The following is a 24575-nucleotide window of genomic DNA, read 5'->3' as shown; positions in this document are numbered from 1 at the left end:
AATTTTTTTTTTAACGAAGGTAGCAGAAATATTGGTATTTACTGATTATTCATTTTTTTGAAAATTAAAAAAAATTTTTTTTATATAATTAAACTCATGTTCAGGAATATAAATATTGAATGTAAAATTGGAACAAAGAGTAAACCCTATGTAGACATTAGCTATGCCAAGATGTAAGTATAACGTGGATGAACAGATTTTTTGCAAGACAGACGACACTGCACGTTATGAATATGTATAGAAAAATTTTGCTTGCCCCTAATTTTCAAAATTTTCCTTATTCGCGTTAATTAGGATTGTTTCTTTTTAATGAGATATTTACACGAATAAAGCAGAATCAAGTTACGATATTAACGTGAAGTAAGATTTTTTTTTCAGCAAAACCTTGAATTCCAATTAAAAAAAGACTTTCAGTGAAAGCAACAAATAAAATTTCATATATTCACAAATTTTACTCAAGTATCAAATAATCTTAAATACATCGATCACGTTACGCAAGCACGTAACTTCTGTGCCTTGTATTTCAATAAAATCGTGTTTCCGATAACATTTTTCAAATTTACATACGCAAACCGCGATTCCTTACTTTGAATTGATCCATTTTTTATTTCCCCAATATTTGACATAATCACACTAATCCGCCTTAAGTCTAAACATTCTGAAAGCTGTGTAACAAAATGTTTTAAACGGACGACGATTTTTCAAAAAAACCAACAAAACTTGACACAGTACCCGTTTAAAAATTTATACAGTTCAGCTTGAACTGTAAAGTGTGCGTTACTTAAAACAAAGTCTACTTGGCCTACTTGGAGTTAAGTAGACGCCAGCCTTTTCTTTGTCTTTCGCGCTTCGACCTATACACACAGCCATATCCATTTCAAACGGGATGATGGGTATTTTTATTTATCCTTTTTCTTCATCCTCTATTTTATATCTTAGAAACTTCATCAGTAAATTAATAGAGCCAAGTCTGATGATCAATTAGATTCAAAGGGGTGCCGTAATATCAGTGGATTAAAAAAAAAGTCAATTAAATCCGACTCGTGGGAGACGATCCGTTTTCAGATTAAAAAAAAAATATAACAATAATAAGACGTATAAAGCCTTAGTCATTCCCTGCCTCAAGCACTGACTACGTATCTCTTTACGGTTGCTAATGATCCACTTTGGTAAAGGAAAACAAAAAAAACCAAAAACCTTGTCTCATCAACGAATCACCTTAAAAAAATGTTACCTGCTATCCGTTGAAAGAGATATTCTATTTGTTTAGGTAAACGAGAACCCCAGATTCACAATGATCATTGTCAACCTAGCTTTGCATTTCCGAAAAGTGCCTGCTGCTAAATGGCAGTTCAAATTGTTAAATTATTCCGTACAATTTTATCCGGTGTCATTAGGATGTATTGTATGGAACACAGCATCCCAAGATCTCACGGACCGTGAAAGCGTATGAATTCTTTATTGGAAAGGGTCGCAAAGTCATTATCAAAAAGGAGAAGCCATTTGTTAAAAAAAAATTAGAGACTGCTTTTGTCACGAAAATTCATAATCGTGTATAATTGTATGTACATATAAATAATATGTGATGATTTACATATGTGTAATATTTCATTAAGACGTATAATCATAATGAGTAAAGATGTTGACGAGTACAACAATTTTTTGTAACGTTATTACGTGGACATTTTTTTTTTAACATTTGTATGTATATTTGTGATATATATACATATAATGTATCCATATAGCGATAAAAATCATAATGATAAATCAGCATACAAAGCCAACGATAACAGTATCAGCGGTAAACGCAATTATTTGGTTCGCTATTCGAACTGATTTTATTCCACATTTCAGATTTTTCCGTTTATAATACTCTACATCTACTAAATTTTACTAAGATTTTTAAAAGTTGTATTTTTTTACAACAAATCACATTCGGCGAACTTTACAAATTATTCGTGAAAGTAAAGACGAGCTTGATTCGTTAGCAGAAAATTTTAATTGGCCCACCGAAACTGCGTTTTTTCGAGTTTTCGCACCAATTCCTAATCTTGTTCGGTATTGATTTGATTAAAAATTGACTTCTCGAGTCTAACTATATTTCTCATCCGCTGCTGCAGGGACTAAACTCGATTCGACTTTAAATCAAATAAGGTTTGTAATACTCGTGTTGTATAAAAAATATCGTAGGTTTTCAAGTTTGATAAATTAACGATGAACAAGTTACGTAACAGTGAATTAATAATCAAGCAGTAAACACAGGATTAAAAGGATAATCGATATACTGTAGTGGTGAAAATATATTAGAATTTTGGAAATTTGTATAAATCATTCAGAAGTAACTCCTTTAACTTCGTATACTAAATGTGTATCATTTTTCGAAACTTTTCCAAAGTCTAATTTAAAATGATGACAAAGGACTATATTTAAATTCAGATTGTTACCATACGAAACGATGCAGATGCGGTAGAAAATATTTTGGCTCATACTCAAAATATCTGATCGTGCGCAATTCGAATTTTTCGAAAGATCATAACACAGTTACACATACCGTTACAATTTACGCGTATGACAATTTTGTATGAAATAATTATAACGCTAAAAGATCCATCACTCTAGTTAATAATTTTCAACTATAAATTACTGCACGAAAAAATTGATACGCATTTCTATAATTTAAACACGTTTGTATTCTAGAACTTTGTTTTACGTAAAATTAATATTTTCGTTAACTAAAATTAATATTGCATAGCATAAATCCATTTGCATACAAATCGTGTAGCGTGCGTAATTAAATTCCTTTGATAATTAATGCCTCTCGCTATTCACCACATATGCACATTCAATTCTCTGAAATTGATAACTGGATTTGGCCATGACGTTTAACTGGAAATCATAGCAACGTTCAATTTCCAAGGAGACCCCAATATGCATATATACGTTTGCCAAAGAGATACTTTGGGGACACGAAAAATTTCAACACGTTCACAATAGCAAGTTTTAAAAAACTACTACCTGGGGACATCACAAGATTGGAGTTCTGAGCTAATCTAACCTGACGGAAGATTTCAAAGCCCATCACAAATACTGGATGCCTAACATTGAAAAAATATAAACAAATTTGATGAGCTTCATGGTCCTCAAAACAGTCATTACGCTTAAAATTCTTTGAGGACGGTCCCCGAAACAGCCACTTGTCCTCAAAATAGCGACTTCGTAAATAAAATCGTCCCCAAAGTATCCCCTAGCAACAAATAAATATGTGTGTATAGTCGTAAATGAAAATTCATTAAAATTCAAAATATAAATTTTCAGTCAAAAAGCGTCTCGTTCCACTGTAAAATGGATTAATATAATCGTAAAGATTACGCCCTTAAAACTATATCAGACAGGTACGTCGTTAAACGATAAAAGCGAATGGCATCGTCAGCTTTTGTACCTCCAATGAATTTCCATCCGGAATTATGCTTTCGGACTTTAATCTCATTTACACCGATGGCCTTTAAGAAGGAGTCACGCGAAAAGGGCTGTGCAGATTTACGTAATTGTTAAAGCAAAAATGATCCTTAACCTTAACTCGTGATATCCGGATCGGATGGATTAGAAGAAACACCGTGTTTTCACGTGTTCATCATGACAGGTTTTTCTTTTCGTAAGTTTTATAACCTTTCCTATTGGACCATAATTTTTCTCCGTTGGTCAAAGTCTGGTATTTCGATTTCAATATAATTGAACCTAAAAAACAGCAATTGCTCAAAAGTTACATACGTCACATAACACGTGACTTGATATGTTTTTGCTATGCGATACAAGTCAGCTTTATATTTTCCCATAAGAATAAAAAGTATATCGAGTTCGTTTAATATATTTTAATAAGCTCAAAGTCATTTTTATCAGAAATTTCATCTTCGAATTATTCTAAAATCAAAACGATATTACAAAATCATACGCGGATGAATTAATTATGTTTATCGATTACGTAAAATATTATTGATATACAGTTTTGTATGTTCTACATATTTTTTGTAACACGAATGTTTTCGTACAAAGATAAGAATATAGGAAAGCGAGGGGACAAGCTAAATATCCAAGAAGTTACATTTTTTTTTCTTTTTTCCTAAAAGAACTTTTTTTTCTCTAAGGAAAGTATCGAGCAAGCAGTCCATAAGTGATTCCCTTCCGTATGTTCATGTTTATAGCTTCGAACTTTATGCGATACCCCGATATCCGATCTAATAGCGTCGGCGTATAAATTTATCCATATACTCACATAAGACAAAGACAGTCATATGGGGAACAATGGCCTAGAGAAGGAACGATAACAAAACGTGATATAAAAGATCCTGATCCCATCTATTATTTATCTGTCATACAAGCCCTCTCTAGAAATTTCACTCGTTTCCATGGTGACTGATAAAGCCAATGACAATAATTAAAATCATTATTATTATAGCCAAAAAAGATACACGTATCAACGTGACTGAAAATCCACTAATTTATTCGTGACAAATATTTCTCTCCCAACTCAAAAATGCGAGTTTTTTTAAGTAAAAAGTTTGTTATTATTTTCAAACGTATCTCGTATATCAATGTGTACTTAAAATGCTTTCAAAATTCAGAAGATAAAAAAAAACGTCTTTCTACTACACAAACTTTTTTCCCTCGAGAATTCCAAGATTCTCGAGTACAAGCCTACACGTTTCAAATATGACGTCTGCGTGCGTGAACAAACGACTAAGTAGTTTTATCAGCAGCGCTACTTTTCTTAAGAAAATTATGGTGCTTCTTCTGAGCTGTCTGCTTCGATATACACATACATATATGTAACTCGTATAGGATGAACTAAAGTCGTACGTGCGAAATAACCTAAAATGCTTACGAGGCAAATAAAAGTAAGACTGCTGTGAGATTGCACGTCTTGGAGTTTCATTCTACAGTGTTGTTACGTAATACTGCACATTTCTACCTCACCAGATTTTCTTGGCTTTAGTACGTTGTCAGTGCATCGTACGTGTCTTAAGAGTTCAATAAAGCTCGAGTATATGTGAAAAAAGAAAATATTTTTCTAGCAGAATTTCACAGTTGCAGGTATACTAATGGAGATACGCAGATGTGGTACAGGAATATTGTCAGTAAGTGTGAATCGGCCGGAACTGTCGGTACATAGAAAGTACCCTTGGCAGAAACTTTTTCTTAAGATTTTTTTTTGTAAAGTTGTATTTTTCCTAAAGGTCGTTGGAATAGGTAGAACGATTTCGTGGCAAGACTTAAGGATTCCAGGAGAGTAGCGCCTGGAGCAAGTTGAACAATGCAGCCAACATGGGGGATAAAATTTACTGCCGACATGTAAAGCAAGACGAGAAATTTTTTCGACGTCTAACCCTTATCATTCATCCTCAAGTTTCAAAAGTTCTCAAACATTGAATTCATCTTTGGCAGGTTTTTCGAGTCTGACAATAATGTTCTACGATTTGTATAGAAACTGAAAATGTGATATTGCCATAAAAGGGATAATATTTTTTTAGAAGGTAAAATAACGTGAAATTTCTGTGCATCAAATTGAAGTAAATTTTCATGAAAGTCGCGCGCAGCTTTTGATTTAATCAGCGAGTCTGCTTGTTAGTGAATCTAACTGCATTAATTCGATATAGTCAACGTGGTTACGGAAGTAACTTCGCAAACGTGAATTGTAACAACGTGGCTAGTGTCTATTTTGAAATTTCCTCAAATTCTTTTAGCCCTACGGTGCTTCGACTCTTTGGCGATTAATGCCTGCTGAAAATAGAAAGTCAGAAAATCGATAGTGCTATCCGCCGGAAGGAAACGAGAATTGGAGACTCGAAGGGCGATACGTAGGAGGCAATTTAGCGTAATTGGTTGTTTGAGGATTGAGCTCATATATTTTCTAAAGATCTAACGAAAAGGAAATACCGATTCGCTTAGACCTATTGAGAAGAAGAAATTTGGTTTTGTATCAAAAGCTGGACGGCTTTTGAAAATTAGTGTTACAGCTGAAAGATTGTGTATCGAAATATTAACAGCAAGAACAAGCAAATATATTACACGGCAAAAAAAAAATTAAAAAGCTTTGCTTTGGGCCTTTCTTGGGCCGTAAAGTCCCTTTGAGTCCTTTTGCCTTGACTAGGGACTTGGGTTATTTTCAACGTGCGTACACGAATACCTTAAGTATGCCTGAAATGTTTTACTCAACTTGAGTCTCTTTTTAATTTAAAAGTATAATTTCCCCTGACAACCCTGTAATGTAATACTCCGTTCGGCTGGATAAAAATTCTCGAAAAACTAATTCAAAGTTCAAAGTTATCTGTCAAAAGCCTTTTTCCCCCTTTGTTTTGTCTTTATAACACGTAACTGTTCATTTCATCTTGCTCGATTTACTGCAACTCAGCAATAAGCTGTACCTCACGTCGTTTTGATTTACGTCCTGACATGTAGTAGGAAACGTGTTTTTCCGGCATAAAAATAAAAAAGAAATTGTCTATCACGTCGAGGGTAACTAATACAGCTGTTTGAAGTTCGCTCTTTGAGTCTCTGAGTTCAAGCCGTACGTTCCGTTGGTTGGCAAACGTCGACGTTAGACTTTAAAATCTTCAAATCCTGGAAGATTAGACTGCTACAAAGTCGGTTGTGATTATTCAAAAGTTTTCCAAAAATAAAAATTTCTTTCTTCGACTCTGCGCAAAGATTTATTTACGAAACATTCGAGATACACGTTAAATACATACCTATTGAAGATATTCGATCAGAGATTACACTGAGACCACTACAATAATAAATAATTTGAAATATTGAAGTATTGGCAATGTCGGCTGGTCTATATAATTTTAATGCAGATGATGTTGACCAGGTTTCCAGCCACAGAAAAACAGCAGTTTTACGACGTTTCGGCCGTGGTCAACATTATCTGCATTAAAATAATAAATAATACTGACAAACTGTACGTAAAACACGTGCATAACGTTCCTCATATTTAAACCAAAATAGAAGCCGTTTAAAAAAAAAGTCTGACAACGTACAGGGGTTGTCCACTAACATAAGTAGTCCATAGAGTCTCATAACGATAACGAAGTATCCAGCGATAAGCTGAGTGAGTAAATAAAAATATAGCTAAAAAATGTAATATATTTCCCTTATCCCACGAAATATTCATCGAGACTGTCGCAATAAAAAAGAAACTCATTGCAAAGACAGAAAGTAAAATACTGATAAGTTCTCAAAAATTTTCTTACAATTAAAATAATATTTCTATCGCACGCACTATACATCCCAAATATGAAATTTACGAAATTGCATGAAATTTAACAAACATTCCTACCCCGTACAATTCCCTGTGAGATTACGGTTAAATAAGGGCAAGTCGGGTATAAGATTATAAGGCACTGCGAATAAGCCTAACTTAGGCTTTGTACAGTATAGGTATACTGGGGCAGATAAAAATAACTTTTCCTCATACCCGTTCGCAGCACACATATCTGGTTTACCCCGAACCTATTAGAATAGAATACCCATAGTGGTTATGAAAAAAGAAAGAAAGAAGATTCCAAGTCACTTCGTCGGCATCTAAAACAAAAAAAGTTTGAAGCATAAATTTTCTATATACAATCAGATCTACCCCAGCACTGGGTGTGACGATTAGTTGAAAATTTTCAAATTTTAATATCTCAATAATATCCCATTTAATTCGCATTTTCGTATCTGACAGTACACTATCACCCAGTCAATATTTTACTCGATTTGGATGATTATAATGATTCCTTCTTAAGCTCCTCCGTCATTAACGATCTTTCCGCTACTCCTGACAAGAATCTTCATCAAGAGCACATCCAATTAGCTAGGTAGGCACATATTCGAGACACGTTCCTTGGTATGCTATATATCAGAACACACTGGGTGGAAACTCGATTTTAAATAATATTAGCATAGTAGTTGCCAGTTCGAATTAAATAATTGAATTTAGAACTTAATGAAATATTAATTCCATAATGCAGTGAATAATTAAACATCTGAATAAGATACGTGTTTGTATTGTATAACAAGTATCGTTCTACAGATTTATTTACAGACGTCTTCATTGACAATGGGTAATAACGTTGGAGTCAACACACATATGTATTATATATGCAATTGACACGTAATTAATTCATCTTGTAAAAATATAATTATTGCAATGTAAATTTTCTGCAGATTTATTAATTTCATGAAAAAAAAAAAAATTTATTTCAACTGTGAAAACTTTTAAGTTCTTCGATTATCCATTATCCTTACTTTTTCAACTATGTGTATATAACATATGTGCACGTTCCCATAGTTCAATTTCCAAAGAATTATCAACATTTAACTGAAGAAAAGTGATTTAGCCACGAGTCGCGTGACTTTGAGAAAAATCATGTATATTGAGATACACAAAGGACACATATGTGATACCTGATAGCACTATTAGTGACTAGACGCCAGTAAAAAAAGTTTGAACGATGAGGTACAAAGGTTAATATTAAATTTTCATAAATGTTACAAAATATTTAGTCGCGATGTACAATCGATATTATGATAGTTGTACGATTACGTGAAAATTGAAAAAAAATGATAAAGCAAAAGAATATATCGACGAAAACTTGCGGAACGTGTTCCCTTTTTCGTGAAAGTCTCTTGGACAAAAAACGTGTTCTATAAATAAATGATTACGTGCTTATCGATTCGCTTTACAAAGGAATTATTTTCAATAAGCGTTTACTACTGGTTGTAATAATAGTCTGGTCACTATGGGGACACAATGCTATGGCGACTTATATTGATTCTGTTCGATGATGTTATTTCTGTACTGCAAGAGGTACTCAGCGACCGAGTGCTTAACGTTAAAGTTAATAACGTAAGATAACTGTACACTTATTATAATGCCTGATTACTACTATACCTTTCGCTAAGTAATATTGCTAAAGGAAAGAAAAAAAATGTACCTGAAAACAGCTCGACGTAGTTTTCAATGTACGACTATTTCTCCGATCGTTCCCTTTCAAAGATCTATTTCATTTCCCATATATCGTGACATGCTGTTCCAATCGATTTATCGAACCTTTCCCGTCTTTTGTCAAAAGTCGGACGTAAAATTGTTTAAAGGCAATGCGGAAAAAGTACCATAACGTTCGCAGTGTCACGTGATAACCAGTCATTACTTACATCGGATGTTAAAAGTTGAGAATAAAAAAAAAAATATTTTTCTTTCTCAACAAAGTAATATGACTTCAATGCTTGATTGCAGTTTTTTCAAATTTTTATAAACTTTTCAAATTCCATCCACCATAGCTGTCTTACGTCCAAGTCGTCTTCACCGTCATACGTGTGAAGAATGGATCTTGAGCTTGTAGATACTGATAAGCAATTGTTCAAGGTTAAGTTAAAGGTCCGTTATTCCCTATCCTTTCTACGGTAGTCACTTCTTTATACACTCAACAGTGTATTGCTTTTACGTTGTAATACGTGAGTAAAGAAGTGACTACCGCAGAAAGCACAGAAAATAACGGACTTCGCTGCACGCTTGAATATCCAGTGTATCCTTAAGAGTGAAAGATACTCGCATCCACGAAATCTCCTGTAAAACTTCATCTTTTCGCCAAGATGAATATCCCGAATTTTCTTTAAGTACCAAGTAAATCCATGTCCACATGATATCCACTTACGAAACTCCTCACGGGATATATAACTTTTTCATTCGTTTCAGCGCTATTCACAGCATAAAGCTGCTTTCTATTGTCTGCTCAAGACCCAAGAAGGATCCTCTTGACCGTTATCATCTCACGCGTAAGACATGGCGCGCCAACCGAAAGTGCTGCCATCTCGTGTGAGTTAACAAGGGCTTTATTCCTTCTTTCGTTAGAGAGTGAGATAGAAGAAGAAATAGTGTTTATTATACCGAGGTCACAGTCTCGTTAGTATAAATTGCATAGAGATATAACTTAAAACTTATAATAAATCCTAAATTTAACCTACGACTACATTACAGAATTACATTTTGGGTGCTAGACTAAGTCTATGGTCACAGTTGCCTTCACAGAGTAGGTAGTTACAAAGCGAGTTTTGAAAGACGCAGTCGTGGAGGAAAGAGAGGGAGAGAGAAAGAGCGATTAAGTTAAATGAAAATTCCGACAAAATGTTCTCCCCCAAATACAGCAGCACTGTATTACCTGTATTAACAGAGTGATTTATTAAGTCGCGAAAATAAATCAACGTTTTCGTCCATCGCACGTGAACTCTGTAAACCGTGAGAACAACGACGACGAAGAAACGGGGGACTGACAGTAGATTCAGTGAACCAGACATAAGGCATCGATTCAGAGAGAAAGCTTAAATAACGTGAGTAGTTATACAAGGAGAGTTCTGGACCAAGATTCCTGCACCGACATATTACCGACCTGTGGGTTCTCAAGGGCCCCCTGCCGATGACGTCAGCCGATGAAGGGGTCGGCGCCGTCGACTACTGCGCGCGCAGCACCCTCTTCAAAAAAAAAATTTCGGGCCCGTCGGTAAGCAGAAATCTTTCATACGGGGCCCCATCACCCTACCTTACCATACACACACACACACACACACAGGGGGCGCCAACGTCGCTCACCCAGGGGGCGCCAACGTCGCTCACCTAGGGGGCACCACGTCCCAACTTAGCACGGATGAGAACCCACAGGTCGGTAATATGTCGGTGCAGGAATCTTGGTCCAGAACTCTCCTTGTATAACTACTAACGTGGATAGGTAATAATTCTGTGTTTGGCGTAACAAATGTATATTTCTTACGACGAAGAAAGATCGTTTATGATTATTATCGTGATAATGAATTAGACACCAAAGTACATTGACAAGGCGCTGGCATTATGGTGTCGTTATCGAAACGATAAACTATTCAATGAAATAATTGCCATTTTGTCATGACGTCAGGAAAATGCTTCGTGCACAGTCGGCAGTTTCCGTCGTTGGTCTCCCCGACGAATTTCGATAATAATAGGACGGAGAGAAAGGAAGAAAGAGAGAGAAAGAGTGAGAGACAAGGTGAAAGAAGAAGAAGAAGAAGGATGATAGAGCTTGCCCACCTACAAAGCAATTTCACTTGGCAAATTATCGGCAGAGTTGGAAAGTTCCCAAAGTGCACGGAAAACCGGGCATGACAGGGAATAATGGAGGTCGACGACCAAAGCGACTAAAGTTAAAGCACTCATCTTCATTGCCTCAAATGTGAAACGATTCGCGTTCATTTTCTACGTCTTTTCGTGCGGTCGTTACTTATTTAAGCATGCTTTCCCGTGCTTGGAAAACTTTAACAGAGTTGATCGTACGTGCCTACTTACCGCGTATCTATAGCGCGATAGAAACTTTTAAATATCCATGACACTAACTGGGTTGTCATTTGCCGCTACGTTATAGACGGTGTATCATGGGCTGCTTGGTATCGCAATTGGGATCGGATTGGCTATATTTGTTTGAAGTTCTTGAAGTTCGGAAAAAAACTTAATACAAGTGACTTCTAAAGACCTTTTTTAATTATGAACTTTCCGTCGAAGCTTTTGAGATTATCATCATCTCAATATGATCTGTCATCCTTTGTTTGAGGGTTTTAAAGAAAAAGTTGGGCCTTACTTTTATTCGATAAAAGTACGAGGCTCGTTACGAAGAACGACGCAAGAGGTCTCTACCATAGATCGTGAGAAAATTGACTTTCGTTTCAAGAGATGATTATATGGATTATATAATAGATTAGAAATTACGACTTATAATTAATTTGATTGACCGATCGCACGAGCTTGTTTTATATACCATGTATGTATATATTTATTTTCGGTAGAAAGGAAAAATTTATGATTGCCGATAAAATAGCGAAACATTATATGCCACCTATTGACGGGTATTACGTCATTATGGATTGTCGGGACGATAAGTAATTATGTAATTAGCTTACCTACCAGATAATCCCGCCTACGTGCCTGAAAGGTTAACTATTATACATACATTTTTAAAAAGTGACCAAAGTATACTGCATGATCCAATATCTTACTTAGTCGTATAATAGCAATATTCGATCATGTGATTTTCGAAATTCCTCAAAAAAAAAAATTTACAAAAATTCAGGATTCCTACTTTCCTCGCGGACGAGTACCACTATTGAGGGACGAATAGATGACTTTTTGAAAATACTAAATTATTTACTGTTATTAATGCAAAAAACTTGTTAAACCAGATAAACTGCATTAACTCTAAGTTCTAGTAAAATCAATTCCAACATTCAATCTCACGATATCAAGTTCGATGTTTGTCAAACCTCGTTCAACACTGCAGTGCATGTGCATATGTGCAAAGTAGTAAAGGGAGTTGATAATCTAGATACGTTATCGATATGACCACACGATACCTAGGAAACTGACTATAAAACTCGTTTGCAATATTATCAAACTACACGAGCTAGTACACACACCTATCGGTACATAAGTTCTGCCGAGCACGATGATATAATACGTGATTTAGTAAAACGTTTCTCTGGAAGCACAGCTGGTTTATTTCTTCGGCACTGGATAACAGATGTTTCCATATTTACAGTGCGAGCGTATAAACCCCGCGTGACATAAAGAGAAAATCGATATCAAGAAGAACCAATCGATATTAGCAAAATGCTTTCTCGTACGACGTCATGGGCATTGCTAATTAGCTATGAGAGCGAACAAGTATCGTGATAAGAATATGTGGCTCCATATCGAAGTTAGCGAGCTAATTTTATCACGTAATTAGGTATGCATGTGTACTAATGGAGATATAAGGAAAGCAAAAAAAGCTAATTCGACTAATCCCCTTCGGTGACTAATTGCGAAAGGTTCATAGTGTAATGTAATATGGAGGCCGTGTAATGGAGTTAAGATCGATTTAGCCTATTTTCTCATGACGGAAACCATAAGCTGAGAATGACGTAATGGGTTAAGATTAAGCTGTTATTTGAGTTGGATAAGAGGTAGATACCTTGTTAGTACATGTAAGACACCCTTGGGTCTTGATCTATCTGAAATGGGAGAAAGTCAATTAATTTCAATTTCCGTTGGGAATTAAGGAGTTTCGCGGATAAATTAATTACAGGCAGCTTCGTAGTTAGGACTTGATACTTGCTAGACCGGTAAATGTAAGGCCGGTAAATTTAAAAGTAAAGTCAAGGAAGCCAAGTGTAGATTTCCTTTTCGAGGAAGGATGTAGCTTTTGCGGGTTATTTAAAATTTCTTTATTAGCATTTGCTTTGAGAATATTTTCCAAGTTTTCCTCCTGTTTTCTTCGAATAACATAAATATTGAAACATTATGCTTTGCCGTAAAGGCTCAAGGGTTTTATTGTTATTTTATAAGAAGTACGTGACCGTAATATTTTTTTTATGCATAGATACTAAAATATATTTTCCCCCCAAAGTGAAGTCTTGCTTTTTACATATTCGTTCGCGTTATTCATGCGTTTGCGCTTCGTATATGAATTTTATATTCTGAGCTATGAATCTTCAACTTTGGATCATCTGGAAAATCGAGTGAATTAATTAATGCGAAATGACAAAATTTAATACGACGAGGCTTTCCTTAAAGTCAAAATCACAAGTATGATTTTCAATTAGTCCGTTTTATCCTTATCGTTAATTCTCTACTGACTTCTAATCGTCGAGTCTCAAAGTCAGTGAGCTGGCGAAACCAGGAAAGTTTGCTCAAACTTGAAATCACGTATCTCAATTTTTCTCACATGATACTAATTAATGATATAACAAGACAATTAGTAAATGGAATACCGTCTGTTTCGTTACATGCTTGACTGCGTGCTTAACACGCGAACTTTGGAAACTTTATGGAATTATTAAATTCCCCAAAATTTGTTCTTCGAACAATAGACACACCTCTGTCAAGTATCATATAAGAGAAATGCATGGTATACGTAAAAATTTTGTTTTTGTCAAAAATATTTTTAAAAATAAGAACGCAAATAACCCATCAATAAAGTTTACTTATCTGAAGCACGAGATACTATACATATATAAATATATATTTATATACTAACCGGTATACCGTACCGGTTAAGAAAATAAGTACGACTTCCGAAACACTTGTTGTACTTGTCTAAGTCAGTTTACAAGCAAGGACAACAAAAATTCTCCCTCAAAGTTTCTACTTGCGTAACAACCATAATACAGCAACGATTTAAGCCCTTATCAAGAATTCTCCCAGCTCCCAAATTTAACTTTCATGGTAAACTTGAACTGAAAAATCAATTTCCAACCGTTCCATTATAAATGTTACGTTTTCGATGCAACGATAAGACCCGAACTTTATTTCGTGAAAATTTATTCGCCTACGAAGATTACGGCACTTTCATTCGGTCGATGATATCGATCGCGTACAGCGGTACATGTACTGTACGAGTAGCAACGCATATACAGTGTATTAGACTTCGGATGTGACCTCGTATATCGCGTGGAGTATGGCTTATTCTATGCGCCATGCGACAACTGGGACAGCGTAACATAGAAACAGTATTGGATAACCAGATAGTTATTATCGTCGAATATCAAGCAAAACGATATGAACGTGATGAAACCAGTAGCAACGATCTTGTTAGGTATAAATTTCGACAATTTTTTTATAAATTTCGATACTTTTTCTAAAATTTCACATTTCTGTATAAAAACATTACACAATGTCTCGTCACAAAAAGAGCCTTAATCGTGGACAGTCAAAATCAATATTTCACGTATATTAATGGCAGAAAGAAAATTTGTGTAAAAACCGTACAAATGATAATATCAGACAGGAGAAAGACCTAGCATAACCTTTAACGAAATTCGTGGGTATAATTTCTGTCGATTTTCTACATACGTGGTCGTACAGAGGAGCTTATTCGGACACTGAAACAAATATAATCCGAAAGCTCGAATTCCGTGCGCGTTACGCTACTGCTTGCGTTACAATGTAATGTGTCTATGCATATATCGTTTTCATATAAAGTATCATTGCTACATGCTTCATTGCTAAGGTCGATTTTTCACCGTACGAAATAACCGCATTAATGAGGATTCTCTGTGGAATTGTTTGGTAATACGAAAAAAGTTGATATGTCAGAGGTACCCATATGTGACGTCATTTTTGCCGATTATTGAACAGTTTCGAAAAGAGGATTTCGTTGGTTGGTACCCTTAATAACAATATAAAACTCATACGAGACCTGAATTTTTATTTGATTATAATAGGTTTTATTATTGGTTCTGATAATGGTGGTTATCATTGTTGAATTAAATTCATGTTTATGCCAATGAAAGAAATATATGAAATTTTTAGCAGATTACTTGGAGTATTAAGTACTCAAGTCCGAAGTATTAAACGTGTTTTAAATTCTTATCAGTTATAAATTTTTTATTGGTAATTAATACTTGAATGTAATAAGTCCTTTCTATTAAGCCCTTTTATCTGGGATATAATTATTTTTTGTGTAAAAATCTTATTGTGATTTAGTAATATTGCAAATCTCGATTTTTCCAAAATATTTTTCAAACTTATTTTTGATTTTTAAATTAATCCGCTCTCATGATCTAATAAAGTCAGAATTACTTTTTCAAGTTGTGTTAGATGGTACATACTTGGGTAAAGATTTTTTGTAAAATTAAAGTTATTCAGTATGACGATTCTAAATAGCTGCGCCAGGTCCGTAGTACTATTAACACATCAAAGCCTGAGCCCTTCCTGCCCTGATTACGAATCTCAACTTAAAATTCAAACCTTAAAAATGGCGGACTAAAATGCATAACGCTGCTTGGATTTAATGCAAAATTGGTACTAAAAATTGAGAAATTCAAAATTGCGGATTCGATGGCTTTATACATAAAAATTTCATGCGACCACACAGCAAAAAAGACAGAAAAACTTTTACATGAATCGGATGAAATTTAGATTTTCAAACTTGATTTGTGTCCGCCATGTTGATTTTGTAATAAGTATTCAAATTTATTAATCAGCGACCTCAAAAACCCCACGGACATTTTTATTTTCGAAATAATTCCAGCTGATAATGTTGAGCTTCAATCGTAAATTATATCACAGTGTTGGCTAAAACGTGGATAATAAGTGACGCAAGAACTTATTGTCATCGATACTTGTTGCGATTGAAATTAATCGGTGGGATTTCTTCATTGGCCAATTAGGTATATCGATTCAGTGACGAGGTACCAGCAGATAAAGTTCGCTACACGATACACCGTCTCTTCGTCAGCTCAGCCGTGTATTAAAGTTTTCAAAGCATGCATTTACATTGAAGCAGAACCTGGCACAATTTTGAGCAAGAATTACTATTTTTTAGTTATTTTTTAAGTTACGAGTTATACGCTACGTTGGTAATATCTTTCAACTGCGATTACCAACGGAACCGTAACTTGAAATCTTTCTTGATTTTTTAATTCCAATTTTCAATCATGACTCAGGGACTTTTCAAACTTCACGAGAGAACCTTAAGCTCAAGGTTTAAATTATATCCATGTGGACCATTTGAATCCCAAAGGTAAAATCTTTCCTGTACGTGATCTCCCAGTTATCTCCAGTGGATATTTCATCCAGATAATCCTAATTCCATCTTCATCTAGAAGAAACTTCCTACAACTACCTATGAGATCACGTGGAATCAATAGCCTAGTACGTGCTCGAATAGATTGGAATTTTTTGCTGATAGATACTGTAGACTTGATATCAGACAGTTATGTCTCCTGAAGGTATCATACTTTTCGTCAAGCGAATTACGTTCAATTCCGTCCGTGTTGCCGCGAGCCAACTTCGTTCGTCATGTCCGTTTGCAATTACGAGAGGGACAAATATTTCGGCAGACTTCCAAATGGGATTCAGGATTATTTTTATGATTCTACAAAAGACTGAAAATTCGCAATTCACTTCGCAACATACAACTCATTCAGTCCCATATTATTATATATTCTGGGAATTCGTTCCCTTGCGTCCTACATTTTTACAAAATATTTATCAACGCAATAATAAAACGAAGTAACTGACGTGCTAATATACTAATTTATCCCATGGGATAAAAATCCCATTTAATTATCACGATTGGATGACGCATAGAAAATTTGCTAAAAAAAATTTAATACGTATCCCACAAATTATACATATACCCTATTCCAGCATAAGTTTCTACCCCCAACTCAGGGTCTGCTTGCGCAAGGGTAAAAATAAAAGATCGATAGAAAGCAGAAATAAAAATAAACTTGCGTAAGATTATATTGGCAAAATAAAATAAAATATATAAGGATATTTTATTCCGAATGAAAAAACAACACATATCCAGCATATCGAATGGTTGCCCCCCTCCTGCCGCCCCCACCTCCTCGCCAGCATCTCCCTTCGACAAAGTGCAGTACAATGCAGTTCGCTGCAGTTCGGCGCTTCTGGAATTTTCTTACTCGAGCATCTATCCATCGTGACTAGCGTGTTCCACGTGTTTCCTGTTTCAGCGAATCGATCGGGTTTCCCGATGTCCTAGCGAGTGGCGTGCATCGCGTGAAATTATCCTGTTTCGTTGAAGTATTTAAATACGGTTTTAAAGAATGGAAATGACTTAAGCAGTAAACCCGTGTAAGCCGTAAACGATATATCTATAAGCACGTGTATCGTATACGTTGATAAAATATTGTACACGAGAACGAAGACGAGTGCCGCAATGTGAAAATACAATTTGCAAGGATTTAACGTCCGCGATAGCCTAATAAGCATCGAATGACTTGGCGAATGGAAGGATTAGTGAATATTTATTACGGAACGAATTTTGCCATGTTTTGGCGACGCCATGTTGGGCCACCCTGTGGTTCAGTACTTACAAAGTACAGCAAAGGACTTTTCGTATTGTTCATAGGAAAGCTGCTTAACGTTATAATAGCTATTACCTATATATACTATTTGATTGTATATATATATATTACGTCTGAATATTTGTAAATAAAATCAAAATTTTTATGGCAAATTTTAACCGTTAACAAATAATGATTAAGGTACTACATTGAATCATACTTATTTTTCATTTAATTTCACACTTTAAAAATTTGATTTTTATAAAATAATGTATGTACATCATTTCATTCGTAATGAAAGACTGGAATGACTTATGCTTTTTTCGTTCATTAATATAACGTTAGCACGAGTCTGAATTTAGGTGCGGCTTGTGGCCAACGTCACGAGTAATACATCCTGAGAGTTTTGTGATGTGACAAAGCTCATATGTTGACAACTCGTGTGTGCAAACGTACTAAAGGTATTGCTAGCAATCAATCTCATAAAAGTCCATAACTTGTCAGTAATCGCGAAGAAAGTAAACAGACAGAAACGTACTGAGAATGAGAGTACTCCGGGTATCAGGTGTGTTTTCAATAAATATTATTTCTCCACGTATATAGGTCAATTTCATAAATACAGGATTTATTACGGCAAGCAGACCAGCCGAAATTAGCTGCAAATAGTGGATACCATCAATCAGATAAACCATCCTTTAAAGAACATATTAATAAATATCAGGTAGGAGTTATATCACTTATTCTTAAAACTCACTAAAAACTAGGCACTTGATTCGTACATATCGCGTAATCGTAATGAAAAAAATAAAGATAACTAAAAAAAAGCTTTTTTCGCCTAAAATATTGACAAAGGCAAACGGAAATGTATCTTTTGAAGGTTGGCTTTCGAAATAACAAATTATGTATTCCGTGACGTACAAATAATCTGCCATCGCCCTCTGGTCAAAATTTTCTTTACTGAACCAAAAGATATGTATTTCATCAAGAGAACAAATAAATTTTTAATTACTTTCAAAATGGTACGTGAAAATGCTGTCAAAAAATCAAATTCTGTTGAAATTGTGGGAAATACATTTTTTGTTTTATTATTTGGTAAATATCGACTTTCTCAAATATTATATATACATATATACTGACTGACTGATTTATTATTATTCACCAAAGACCCTATTGAGTTGGCTTCCGTTATCTTTATATTTTGATATACGGTTATAATAAGTATACTACACTATCAATCCAATATAAGAAATTCGTCCCATCGATCAGTCTCTTTTGTCTTCGTTCTCTAATTAATCGAAACGCTCCCCCCCCCTCCTCAGTCCCCCCTGTAACTCGTTAGGGAACATGACGTACCAGTATTACGGAGTTTCCTATCGTCCTCGTGGCTGACCTATCGATTATCGAAACATGGCAGCCGTCGTCACAGGAAATTCCTCGTCTATTATTAAACAATCCCAACGTTGATTTGGCCCATTGATATAGCATAGCCATTCAGAAGCATCGTCGAAAATAATTCCCTAGGTCTTCTGTAACGTACCAAGAAATTAACGTGTTGAATGAATCAACTTGTAAGAGTGAAAATTGAAATTAATAAAAAAATAATGAAAATTCAAATTTATAAAACAATTAAAACTCACTGAATTATTCATTTAAATCTCAATATGTAAGAGAAAACTGAATTTCGAAAGCACCTGTATAAGTTCAACTTACACAATTGTCACAGCTTTCACTTAGAATTAGTTACGTGACTAATAATATTTGGATCAACGGCAAAGTCAATACAAATAACGTAAACGCATGATATTTTACAAAGTTTACGTAAAAAACATCTACAGAAAAAAGTGCGTAAATAGGAATTTCACGTGCTTGGTGAATTTAAATTCCATTCAAATTACCACGTGTTCCTAATCGGTGATAATAACCAAAAAAATCAATCGAAGTTTCAACAATTTCGTATAATAAAGATAATTACAAAATTAACAAAAGCTTACAAAAATTTGTATATTATATTTCTTCTAAATTCTACTGAAGTGACTTCGCGATTCAGCAATGAAAATGATACCGGTATACCGTGCACGTATATTGCACTGCATATACTTTGCAAGTATGATAAGGAATTCTTAAAAGCTTCCTGACTCCATTGCACGTGCACTTCAAGTCTTGTGTTTCGTTTCTCCAGTAAAATCGCCATGTCAAACGTCGTGCTAGCATTTGTCCGTTAGAGGAGCTGTACTTCGGCTAATGGAGATCGATTGGCAATAGAGATATCTAGTAGCAAAGAATGAGCTTGGTAAAAGCTTTCACGTGAGAATTTTCTCTTTGTCTAGGCAATTTCTCAGGATTACTAGAAAATCCCTCAAAGTCAGCTCCCCTAAGGTATAGTACATTGTTAGGTCTTACGAAGCTAGGATGTTTCGTGACATTGTACATAGATAGCCTGTACAAGCTTATACGTACTATACAGGCTTCGTTGTCTTCGTAGAACAATTATAGACGGATAGTACATTATACAGTCGAACCTCGCTAACTCGTATCTCAAGGGCAGAGTTAATTTCTTTGAATAAGAGAGGTTTCGTCTTATCGAATTTATCGAGTAATAGAAGGTTAAAATACCAAAAGAATATTCGATTCGTAGAGGCTCGTAAAAATTTGCCAAATATAGTGAAGATAATCTTCAATTTAAGGCGTAGTACATACGTGCATAAATACATTTTATACAATATGTATCCAGAAAATGAAAGGTATTTTTATACAAATTTTTTGGATGTCATTTCGAGGAAAAAGTCTGTGACTCGGAATCAACCATCCATTTGACTGAGAGACATAAGCTTGTAGGCGGAGTCAGGGAGTGCAGTTTGTAACATGTATTCTTTTAAGACGTTGCATAAATCGCATCGACTTGTAGAGGTCAGAGTATTGGAACTTTGAATTCTAGATGTAGCCTTTGACTTAAAGAAGTAGGGTTTCTTTAAACTCGAGTTGCAGAGGTAAAATAATGGACCTTTTGTGTATAAGGAAAATCCATTAGCACTCACGACTAATGTGCTGGTGATGGGTGGTTTTTAATCGAAAAATTTATTTCAATTTTATAGACGCTGGCGTGCTATAGGATGATCTAATCAACTATAATTATGTCATTATGTGTTATAAGATCTTCTAATTGATCCTTGATATCTTGGTAAATGCTCGTATTTAAAAATATATTATCTATACTAGCTTCGTGTGGTACGTCGTCGCGTACCTCGATATCGGTTTATGGGAAAATTCTTTTTTTATTGTTCTGTCTGCAAAAATTTTAATTATTAATATAATCTGTCTTTCAAAACGTCTTAAAATATCCCTCTCATGTGCGCCGTGGGAAGGGTGGTACACCGCATGTGCATTGGAGTTCATAAGAACTGCAATATTAGCACAGATGGATAGCTAGAAGAAGTTTTTTAAAATTGCGTAAGATTGCGAATAGGAACTGATAACACATAGTCTAGGTTCTAATTAGGCATTTCAGTTATTGCTATGATTTTTAAGCCAATCGGCTGAATTTGTTGGGCGTTATTAAGCAACAAATAGGTAGAACAACGTTTCATTGCTATATATTAGTAGGAATAGGAATAGGGATATAGATATTAATATATTAAAATCTGAAGTACAATATCAACTTCAAAAAAGATCATGAGGTAATATAGTTTTTGTCCACAATTCAGGATTGGTCGACGTGAGGCTCGTAATTTTCCGGATATTTTAAAGTTAGCCATGTTTATTGCACCATGGATATTTAATGTGGTCTAACCTGTCAGACTTTATACGTACTTTTATTTTTTATATTCAGAGAACGCTCTATAGTGCTGTGACATTGTATAGTATGTGTTAACGTACGTACGTATTACACTTAACACAGTCCACACTATATGCGCGTTTAATGTATTGTGTCTGGCTACGTGTTCCTGTTAGGTTCTTATGACACATTGCGGATACTTGTAACAGTGCCCCTGTTATCGATTAATCCAAGTGGAATAATTCAATGAATGTCAAAGTCTTGAATCAATTACTTTCCTTTTAGCCTGATAAAATAATCAGAACGATTTTAATTGTAAACGCACTTGTCAGTGGAAATCCATTGCACTTGAGCTTAATCAAATCCAGTCCATGTTTTCCAATCGATAGGCCATCGCCAACGAGTCAACGTCGTTCCTATGTAAATATAGAAACTTCATGCTCACCTTATGAAGCCACCCTAAGGTTCAGATTTACATAATTCGTAACTCCAACGACGAGAATTTTCAAATAATAAGAATTTCCCTGTGGTAGTTACTAATTTAAGGATAAATCAATATTTCCAATTCCTGGTTTCCAAAATTCAATTATATTGGATTTTGAAGAAAAAAAAAATAATAGTATTCATGTGTAACAACTTTCGGGTCCTTTGGCTTTCTGCAATTTTTTTCATACCTTCGCCTACAATGAAATTGAATACAAACGTAAATTGAGCCTTGAAATTTTGTAGTCTAAGCACTTAAGACAGAAAGCAGCAATGTGTACAGATAAACATTTCTACTTCTACTGCATTACGTTCTAAACCCACCCTGCTGTCCCATGAAGACCCATTATCACGAAACGTCAAAATTTTGACAATTACCGGGTAGTCCTTGGGTCCCCATCTTCTCCTGCAAATGCTTATCACAAAATCACCATAGTCCTTTTGACGCATTTTCCGCCCAATAAAGATAAGAATTATTGTCATTTTGAGGATCTACCCGAATTTGGATACCAATTAATTCACAGGTGGAGCGCATGGTAATAAAAAATATATTTTCTTTCTACAAGAAACAATTGTATATGTGATATATTGCAAGTAGTCTAATACAATAGTATGCTTAATATTTGAATATAACTTTACGATGTGTCAATTATAACAAAGTACAAAAAGTAAGTATACAATCGTTTCGTAGCTGCGTTCAATAATATGAATATTGCAATAAATATTCTTTCGGTTTACCTTAGGATCATAAGTTTTTTTAGGGCATTATCCCCATATCAAGTAAAATAGAAAAGTATTTTAACAGAGGGCTTAAGCAAACGTGAAGCCAAACAGTAATTATATCCTATATCAAACACTAACGATTCTCCTGTCACTTTGAGCGACTTTCGCCTATATCAACAAGGATACACCATTTTACCCGTAGAGTTTGAAGTTCGTATCGTTATCAATTTTAATAATTGTTCACAACTTTCAATATATATCATAATTTTGATAAATTACCTAAATCAAGGATTGTATCCTCTTTAAAAAAAAAAATTCGAAATCTACAATTCGCTTCGTACAAATACTCTATGCCTTGCTCCCATTATTATTTCACATTCTTACTATTTAGTCAAGCCAGCTACGCATCGATACGCAGGAATAATTTAACGTAACACGTGACACGACGAAATATCGTGCCCTTTGCGGGAATGAAATTTCACGAAATAAAATAACGTCGCACAGGATTAATAAAAAAAATTAAAAGTTACGAAAACTTTGCAATTATACGAAATCATCCCGATTGTCGATTGCTCGTCGCTTTCGGTACCCACTTTTTTGTCATCGTTCACATACTTTCCATTTCTCTCTTTATCACGTTTTTTCTATTCTTCCTTGTTTAATTCTTTTCTACCTTCAGTTCAGCGTCTATGACAGACTAGCCGCGAAGCCCTTTGAGTCTTAGCGTTTTCGGACAGAGTCCCTCTCGTTATATAATAAATTATCTTATGCTCTGTTACAACAAAAATTTGTTACTTGGCTTTGCCGTTTTTTTCCCTTTTTTTTTGGTAACGCATGTTGACGTCTCCGGAAGATCCCGTTGCTTGAATATTTCACTACGCTGCTAAGCTAATACCTTGCGTGCCAAATATTTACGTAGCTTCGTTAAATGCGACGGCTGATAAACTTAGTACGGATTTAAAACGGCTGCCAAGTTTACTACGGGTTTTCAGTTATTCGCGCTGACCATACTCCAGTGCAATTCAAAGCGGGAATCCAATACTGATAAATGTGTACGAGACTTTCAGGTGTTCATTGTCTTCTGCAAGCCGTCGGACTATGGGATTCGAAGAATGTATCCATTTTTTTAACAGATAAAAAGAAACGTAAAAAATTTAGCGAAACTTAAAAAGAATTTCAGTTCGTACTGTTTCTTGCTGTAAACTGAAAGTTTCTTAATTTTTTTACGTAAATTATGGCAAATTACATTTATTCGCACGAGTGGAACAATTTTTTCTTAAGATCAAATTCATAGCAAAATTTTTACAAGATATTTCTTCGGTGTAGAAATATAAAATTTTTGTATTATTCCTCCATTCGCCCATACAACCCACCCGCTCAGCTATTCTGCACTCGGTGCACATTGTCAATTCGATTGCCTTGAAAAATTACTCGGGTTGTCTGTGACGAAGGACTTTTTGACGTCGCTCGAAAAGTTTTTTCTTCTGCATATAGGTTGACTAGCATTGCGAGAGATTTATTAAAGTTATTTTGCGCAAAAGATTCTTCCTAAGTTAGTAAGGTGAAACTTCTGTCGGGTATATACATAACTCGAAGACATAATTTTGCAAGTTGAAAGAAGTTTCTTTTTTACGAACTTATTAAATTTCTCTGTCAGATGTAGAAGTTGTCACTTTTATCTTCACGTTAAATTTTATATTATTCAAAAACGTGATCCAATTTCTTTTGAAAAATAGACGAAGTTGAA

At 34.9% G+C, this 24575-nt stretch overlaps 1 protein-coding gene across 8 annotated transcripts in view; it reads right to left on the bottom strand.

Annotated features, from left to right (window-relative positions):
- The window catches only part of LOC107267993, a 44468-nt gene that overhangs the window by 16903 nt on the left and 2990 nt on the right, over positions 1–24575 (bottom strand). The window contains exon 3 of one of the 8 annotated variants that reach the window (XM_015740277.2): positions 13008–13047. The exons of 6 other annotated variants lie outside the window; for them this stretch is intronic. The gene's annotated coding sequence lies outside the window, so the exon portion shown is untranslated. Of the gene's footprint in view, positions 1–13007; positions 13048–19203; positions 19228–24575 lie in introns of those variants that run through there. One more of the 8 variants, XM_015740297.2, reaches the window with a different exon arrangement.

This window comes from Cephus cinctus, unplaced genomic scaffold (genome assembly GCF_000341935.2).
Source record: "Cephus cinctus unplaced genomic scaffold, Ccin1 Ccin1_scaffold0029, whole genome shotgun sequence".
In the NCBI taxonomy this organism is placed as follows: Eukaryota; Metazoa; Arthropoda; class Insecta; order Hymenoptera; family Cephidae; genus Cephus; species Cephus cinctus.
The sequence above is the reverse complement of the archived record's forward strand: the minus strand, read 5'-3'. Positions and strand labels throughout refer to the sequence as shown.